The 8,375-nt window shown below is 45.3% G+C and overlaps 1 protein-coding gene across 5 annotated transcripts in view; it reads left to right on the top strand.

Moving 5' to 3' along the window:
• Positions 1–300: 300 nt before the first annotated feature.
• WDFY3 (WD repeat and FYVE domain containing 3) overlaps positions 301–8,375 on the top strand; it is a 153,518-nt gene continuing 145,443 nt past the window's right edge. For all 5 annotated transcript variants that reach the window (XM_030450431.1, XM_030450427.1, XM_030450428.1 and 2 more), the window contains exon 1: positions 301–518. The gene's annotated coding sequence lies outside the window, so the exon portion shown is untranslated. The remainder of the gene's footprint in view (positions 519–8,375) is intronic.

Raw genomic sequence — 8,375 nt, 5'->3', positions numbered from 1 at the left:
CGGACCGCTTCTCCTCAGGCGGCCTCGCCGGGCCCCGGGAGCGACGGGAGCCAGCCGGGAGGAGGAGGAGGAGGAGGGGAGGAGGGGCGGAGGGAGGAGGCAGCGCTGGCAGCCGGGCGGGGAGGGGGCACACGGCGCCGCGGAGGGCTAAGATGGCCACCAGCAGCCGCGGGGAGCGGCCCCGCTGCCTCACGCCCGCCTCGCGCGGACCCCTCGGCCCGGCCCGGCCTTGATGGGGCCAGAACGACCCCAGCGCCTGGACGCTGCAGCGGCGGCGCCTCCCGCCGGAGCCAGCCCGGGCCGCAGCGGGGGAGCCGCCCTCCCGGCCCGGCCCGCACCGCCCGGCCGCGACCACTCCGTCGCGTAACTCCCCCCGCCCCGTCCCCACTGAGCCGTGCCCACGGAAAGGAGCGGAGAGAGGAGAGGAGACGAGAGACCGCCCGCTGCCCCCTCCCCGGCCCGGCGGGCCAGGCCGGGCCGGGCACAGCGGCACCGGTGGACACCCCCCTCGCCTGCCGGTGAGTGCCTGGCGGCCCTGCCCGCCGCTCCCCCGGCCCCCGCGCTTTGTTGCACCGCCTCCGGGCCCGGCTGCGCCGCGGGGAGACCCGCCGTCGCTCCGCGGGCCCGGTGCGGCGGGCTGCGGCCCCTGTCCCTGCTAGGGTGCCGGCTCCGCTTGGCTCGGCCCGGCCACAGGCCGTGACGGCCGCCCCGCTCCCCGGGGATGTGGTGCGGACGGCCGCCTCCCTCCGCTGCCGGGCTGGAGAAGGGGGCGGCGGCGCAGGTGCCTCGGTGGCGGATCATTGTCACTGCGCGGGCAGCCCCCCCCCCCCTTTGTTTTTCAGTTTTATTTCAGCGGCCTCTGCCTGGCCGCGGCCCCCGTGGTGGGGCTGCCTGTGGGGCGAGAGACGCAGTCCCACCGAGCTGAGAGGGACTGTGCCGGGGCCCCAGCCTGGCGTGGCCTCCGCGGCCAGGGGGAAGGGGCGAGCAAAGCCGGGAGGGGACGGCCGAGCACCGTGGGCGCTGCGGTGCCGCTGGGCCGCTCCGGCGGCCTTTGTTGTGGCCAGGAGGGGCAGGCTTCTCGCCGGCCCTGGCCCTTGAGGGGACCCCAGCTGGAGGCAGACAGGCCGGTCGCCCTTTCCCCGCAATTCCGTTTTTTTTGTTTTGTTTTGGTTTACTTTTTTTAATGCAGAACATAGTTAGTTATTTTTGCGGCAGTCCCGACCCCGGGTCATTCAAGTTAAGTCCCCGGCGGGTTTCTCTCCGGGGGTCAGGGGGCGTTCGCTCCAGAAGCAGGGTGCGGGGGGCTGTGCGGAGGTGCTGCGGTATCTGCTGCTTGTCACCTGCTGCGGGTGTGTGCTGGGAGGGGGCTGCAGGGACGAAGAGGTTTGCACAGAAGCCGGTCAGCACTGAGACCGTGCGTGGTGTTCACCTTGAAAGATCAGCGCCACGATTCCTACCTGCATAGCGAGAGACTTGTGGAAGAAATCGTGTGGCTAGGACTAGATGTACGTGTTCCGTGCTGGAGTTCAATGGATAATCGAACTGAAATTTCTTGGCCGACCAGAGTAACTCCCACGATTCCAGTGCAGACCTGCAAGTCCAGGCCTTATTTCAACGTCTGAATTTTGGTTACTTGGCACCGTAGGTTTGTGACATGATACATGCATGTCTGTATATCGGACCATGGAATGTTACAATGGAAAACAAGTAATGGGTTTCCTGTCAAGAAAGGTGATTTTTGTGTGTTGTGGCAGATAGAAATGTTAATCCAAATAATAAATTGCATAGGAACTGTGTTGCTACCTGGTGGCTGTGCCCATTTACAGCTATATAGGTATATGATGTGCCTGAGCTTACAGACTCCTATGGATCCAGACTCGTTCTGCAGAGGGCTAGCTAGATAGCATCCTTGGCATGTTTGGGTGCCAACTCGTGGTTATCTTGAAGTAGGCTACATAAACAGGCGTGGACAGCCAGCCATGGACAGGCTTTTGTGCAGTGTTTGCCAGTCCTGTGTGGTGTTGGTGCAGCATTTGCAGATGTGAAACTGCTGTGTAAATTGGTTGGTTGCAGTACACCACCCAAATCCTTCTGTATGCTTTTAGGTTATAGCAGGCATGTTTAGGAAGTAGGCTGCATTGGGTTCTGGAAACATGCTTCCATGTTCATGTGGCATGGTGCCTTTGCTCCATGGTCCTGGTCAGAAAAGTGCTCATAATCTAACTTTGGCTGCATATTTGGATTACAAGTGAGTGTCTTCCTCACTATGTTGTGTGGGTCTGTTGAGCTCAATTGGAGCCAGCTTTGGAATACTCAACACTATTGATAGCAATGTATTTTGACTAGAATAATGCTTTAGATATCAGTGGTGGCAGACTAGAAATCAGTGAATGTCATTCCTCAGTTTGGTATGTGTTTGCTTGGAACTGAACAAATTTGTTTTTTTTTTTTTGATTTCTGGTCAGTTTTAGGCTGCTAGTCTTGGAATGTAAATGTTTGGTTATATGGTTACAATTATATTTTAGCTCATAGCCAGCTTTTTATCTATTTGATTCAAATAGAAGCAAGTTAAACACAATTCTGCTGTGTTTTTTCAGTATTTCTGCATTTAAAAAGGTATTACAACATTTCTGTATCTAGGCTTAAGTAAGGGTATTTCCAATCAGTTGTTTACTTGCAGTTCAATTCATAAATTTCAACTACTTCATAGTTCTTATACATAGTATCAGTACTGTGGGAAAGGAACTCTCTTTCAAACGATAATAGAAAGATGCTAAATAACAAAATTCTTATAATTCTTGATATTTTCAACCTGGAAATAACAGTAGTAGTTCAGAAGGCTCCATGTGAAGGTATGCTAATGACTATCTGGGCGAGTATGAAAACCTTGGCATTTAAAGCTCTGGTTTACTGAAGTTAAGCTGCCAGAAGTATCCAAGGCAAGCAGGCCTTCAGGTACTGATACAAAACTGCTGTTAGAGGAATTCAGCAACGTTTCACATGTGCCAGTCTTGCTTTAACTGTGTTGTAGTTTTCTGCAAGAGTTCAGTTGGGTTTTCTAGACTACAGAGAACTTGCAGGATGTTTCATGTGCAGAGTATGGGGTGAGTGTGGACAGATGTTTTGCTTACCCTTTGAAATGCTCAGGACTTGTCATGAGATTGTTTGGAAACTTTGGTGTTGGAACATGGTGTTTCACTTCCCAAATGTTGACGTTAACTGTTCTGTAGTGTTGGGTTTCTGAAGAATGTACTAAGTTGAAGAATGTAAGGAGAAGGCAGTAGTTCCCTCTCAGATGGTTGTCACCTTATTGCAAAATTGTGAAAATACTGTTTCAGCAGTGGCCTTTGGCTTGCAGGACTTCCTGCTCTGAGGAAGTCTTGTATCATTTGTCCAAAATAAACAGATTTTTGGAGAGGGCGGATGTGGTATTCTGTGAGAAACCATGCATCTTGCTCACAATTTACCCCCTAGTGCTTGCCTTGTTGATAATTAGAGCTGTGGAACTCTGTTCTTATGAGATATGTTATTGGAGTGAAACTTGCATCTTAAAATGGGAAATCTTTTGTTGACCCATACTGCAATTTTTGGGTATGTGTGTAGGGGCAGAAAACAAATTATTTATTCATGGCTTTAATACTGAAGGCTTTAATTTCATTGTTTCCTCCACGAATCTTTGTTGGTAGTGATGTTGCTAGTTGCAAAAGTCCAGATTGTGACAAATACTTACACCATTAGTTTCTTTGAGTTATTGGCAATGCTCATTGTTTTTAAAAATACTTTTGTGGTGACTTACAAGTCCTGAGGGACCTACAGCTTCAGTTAGAGCTGTAAGCCTTTACACACCCTTCAGTGCTGAGGGGACTGAGATGCTCTGACATCACATTCTCAGGTCTGGTGAAGCAGCTCACTTCTTTAACTTCGTAATTTGGTTTACAGTTTCCATTTTGTAATAAACAGTTTTGCTTCTGTATAGCCCCTGTTATCTTCTTATGGAGTACTACATGCATTTTGTGATGCAGCAGTGCAAACTTTTGCTTGAGGGTTGCATCCCCTGTTCTTCTGTGGTATTACAGGTGAGTGGGCACAGCACTTTACATTTTTGACAGTGAAAGGTAACACAGTTTTCAGAGACTCTTTGTGTTTGGGTCACTTGTCAGATGATGGGGATGATTACTTAAGCAAATTTCAATGATCTGTAGCAGAGTTGTGTATCTTGCTCCATCTTTATGGCAATACTTTGTCAGAGCTTAACAGGTGAAGGAGGAATAGGAAATTCTGTGTAAAACTGTTGAGATAGAGTTGTGTGGCGTTTTCTGACTTAAAGTGGCTTGTTTAAACCCTCTGATTTGATACTCACCTGTAATCAAAAGGAATTTTGTATTAATCACAAAGGGGGAGCAATCTTTAGCTAATTCAGTTGTAATATACCTGCCTATAAAGCATTTAAATCTGTAGCTGTGAGGGTTAAATATATAACTCTGCTTTCTTTGCTTGGTCTTTAAGGTAGCTGAAGGGTATTGGGGAGTGCTGGTTATTCCCCATGCCCCTGGCCCAGCTCACCATACTTTGTTTTTCACCAGGGTTGGTCAGAAGGTACCAAAGATTGGTACTCAACTGAAATAGGATTTCAGACACTGGGCATTTTTTTTTTTTTTTAAATCTCTCTCTAGAAACTACTGCAAAATGACTTAATGACTGCCATGAGGATTATATAGCAGCAGCCTGGTGTAAAGGCCATGACTTATGTCTCAGGTGCTGGTGTCACTGTTTGGTGACAGCTTACACCTGCTAGAAGCTCCTGGCCAGTACCAGGGTTTTCACAACAGGTGCAAAGTGCATTCTTGTCCAGTAGCTGCAAAGAAGGCAGAATAGGTCTTGTTCCTTTTCTGTTTGCTTTGCTCTAAATGTGCAGAATGTATTTTTTTCCCTTTCCCGTAAGCCTTTTGTGAGTGAAGATGACATGCATCTTTTGTTTTTTTCCCATTAACAGCACTGGGACAAAATTTTCTGATTTCTGTTCTGTGTGGGAATGTTCAAATGACATAATTATTGACCACTGGGCTGATGTTTTTGGAATTTTGAATAGTAGGAGGGAATCTGTTTGGCTTCTTTGATGGTGTGTGAGTGGTTTTTTTTCTTTTTTTTCTTCACACCTGTTGATCAAAACAGTGTGGAAGTAGAACTGTCTGTACTGAGATTTGAGTAAATAATTGTTTGTTTCTTTGGAGCTGGATTATTCCAGTAAGAGTTACATGTCATCTTTTGGGATCTTTCACTTTTCAGGGAAAATTATTTTGAGTGCTTTGCTGGCTCTGGTGTTTCATCAATATCTGGTGATGGATTTCTGCCTATCTTAAGCATATGACTTTGAATGCTTCTGCCATTCTGCAGAATGGGAACAGATTTGCAGAACTTGCTATAGCACATGCTAAAAAAATATCTTCTAACAGTTTGGAAGTGATAGAATAATGTTATGCTATGAAAGAGTGAACTGAGTAGAAGAAATGGACAGTAAAGGATGGTGAATGATATGAAGGCATGTAACTTCATAATTTGGGTAAACATCAAGAAATATAGGAGAAAGACAAGATGGATACATCTGAGTAACAGTCAGATATGCATTAAAATAAGGTTTAGTTCTTAGGTACCTTCACAAATACTGTTATTTCATGTTACGAATTTTCCTACAGTAAAAAAAAAAAAGCTTTGAGCAAGTTGCCTGATGTAGTGTACAGTCAATAATAAGTTTGAAAGCACATGGAAGAAGTGCATTCCTCAGATGGCTTATCTCATCCATTTCTCTCTTGCTGAAGAGAAATTTTTACACTGAAAGTACGTGAGAGTTGTACTTTTTCAGCTTGGGTGGATATCCATCAGGTATGTAACTTAAGCTGCTCAGTCCCTATTCTGAGACACCTGTCTTGGAGAAATCAGGCATTTTGTAGTTGGCTTTTGCCTACTTTTTGTCCAGCAGCTTTTTCTTTGAGCTTTCTAGTTGGTGAAATAAGTTAACCCCCTCTTGAATCATTACTTGTCTTTCTATTGGCCATCTTGGTTTTGGTTTGGGATGTGCCTTGGGGACTTTCTAGGAAGTGTTTCAGAATAGGAGGGAAGTTAACAAAATCAGTGCTTAACTTAAAGCAGCTGTGTCAAATAAGGAAGTGGAGAAAAAGCAAAACCTTCAGAGCATCACTGGTACTGGTGTGTGGTAGACACATGGCAAGAAAGAAATGGAAGATATTCCAGTGTGTTCTTTAGATATTTTTTAGGGTCTTTCATTTTTGGAAGAAAGTGTGACTTCAGTGAGAATGTGTATCAGGAGCTCTTAAGAGAAATGATAATCTGGCTTTTTATTTCACTGGTGGTTTGGTCAGACAAATGGCCATGCATTAGTATTAGAGAGTAGCTCTACCTGGATTGTCTTGCTGTTGCTTTTCTCAACATCATTCTTCCAGGTGGAGTGTGGGTGCAAGTGAATTGTGGTTTGTGTTTGTTCTTAAATTAACACATGATTTATTATTTTCAAATGAAGACATGGTAAAAATCTCAGTATAATTCAAAGCAATGTTGTTTGATTCGTTTGAACTAGTAGCTGGGCTGCTGCTTCAGAAAGTGCACTGTACTTGAATGCCAGGGGGCTAAGTAGTGTTGCTTGCTGCCTCTAACCTTTGCCGAGAACCAGAATCTTAACTCACAGATTACAGGTGTAATAGAAAGAGGGGTTTTGTACATCAGAGGTTTCATAAAGTTTGTGTTTGATTACTTTGCTCCATAAGTATATCCTTTTTTGTAGAGCTTGAAATGAAAGGAGTAGAAATTGCAGGGCTATAAAAATACTCAGGGTGTCCAGAAGGTAGGAGGTAAAAATAAAAATTCTTGCATGCAGAGTGCATGCATGTGCTTTCCATTAAAAAGATGACAAAATATCCACTTGGCTAGGTAAAAAATTTTAGAAGAGTTTTCAGGTGCTTGGATGGTGAATGATCCCAGAAGGGAGAAAGGCTGTTGAGAACTCCTTAAGCAGGGTAAAGATTGTTAAGAATGTTAATCAGATAGAAGTGTACTGAGTAAAAATCAGCCTCAGCTTTTGTCTGAAGTTTGTTAGACTTGCATGGAGTATTGACCTTTGAATTGTCATAGCAGGTGGACTGTACCAGTGGAAGTTTGTGTGTGGGATTTTTTTTTGTTTTGTTTTGTTTTTTTGTTTGTTGTTTGATTTGTTTGTTGTGCTTTGGCTGGATGATGTGGAGGTTTCAGTGGCAGCCACAGATAAAGCAGTTCCTGGACCCAAACTGTGAAGAGCAGGAGTCAAATGTTGCATGAAATTACTTCAGCAAGCTCAGAAATTATCTTATGTTTAACAAAAAAAAGGAACAGAAGAGTTGTCTGAGGACAGCCAAAGGAGTAATGGGAACCGTGAGCTGGAATTCCCATCTCCTTCAGGTTTAATTCTGAAAGCCTGTATATCTGTCAAAGTTGTCTTGTTGAACCAGGACCTTACTGTTCTGACAGTGAAAGAAACTCCCAGGACTTTGGGTTTTCCTGTGTGCATTTTTGAATTCCTGTTGAACAGGAGATGGTGGTCTTTAGTGCTCAAGCTTTGAACAGGAGAGGAGTGCTTTTCCTGCAGGCTGATGGTTACAGAACTGCTATCTACTGCATCAGCACTAAGATTCACCACCTCACTGAGTGCCATTGATGGTCTTAGAACTTGTCTCTGCAGTTGTATTCTTGGCAAGACTTCCCTACTTCTAATGGGGCTTTATGGAGGTCTTAATGTGAGAGCCAGGAACAAAATCAAGGCCTTGTTTTGTATTTGCCTGAGTGCAGGGAGTACAGAATGTATGCTGTGGTAGTAGGACAGAAAAAGCAGGTAATGAGTGTATTTCTTAATGCAAAAGTTGAGCCTTTTCCTGTGCTTAGGGTTGATAACCTGAGAGTTGAAATGTTGTGTACAGATTCAGTTGTGAGGCTGGCTCAAGTTGTGGCTTTTAAAGTATTAAAATCACAAAATAAATTGATTTCCATTTTTATGTTTTAAGATTTGAGCATGCACTTGTCAAATTTTTCCCGGAGCACTGAGGGCTACAACATTTTTGGAAACTCCACATGGCAAAATGTGTGGAGTTGGGATACCATAAATATGATGAGACTGGGAATGATATGGTCAGAGCTGGCAGTTCTCATGTCATCACTGGCTTCCTGTCACAAATGGGTTGAAGGGGAGTGAAATTTGGCTTACTTAGGAGTTTTTTGACACTTGCAGAAGAACGGATGCGTCTCTGAACAGGCAGAAGTAAATTTTTTTTATAATCGGTCACATGAAATAGACACAGAAAGAGTTTTGGAATTGCATCACAAAGTAAATGCTA

This window comes from Calypte anna, chromosome 4B, assembly GCF_003957555.1.
Source record: "Calypte anna isolate BGI_N300 chromosome 4B, bCalAnn1_v1.p, whole genome shotgun sequence".
Classification (NCBI taxonomy): Eukaryota; Metazoa; Chordata; class Aves; order Apodiformes; family Trochilidae; genus Calypte; species Calypte anna.
Note: the sequence above shows the minus strand (reverse complement) of the source record. Positions and strands in the feature narration are given on the sequence as shown.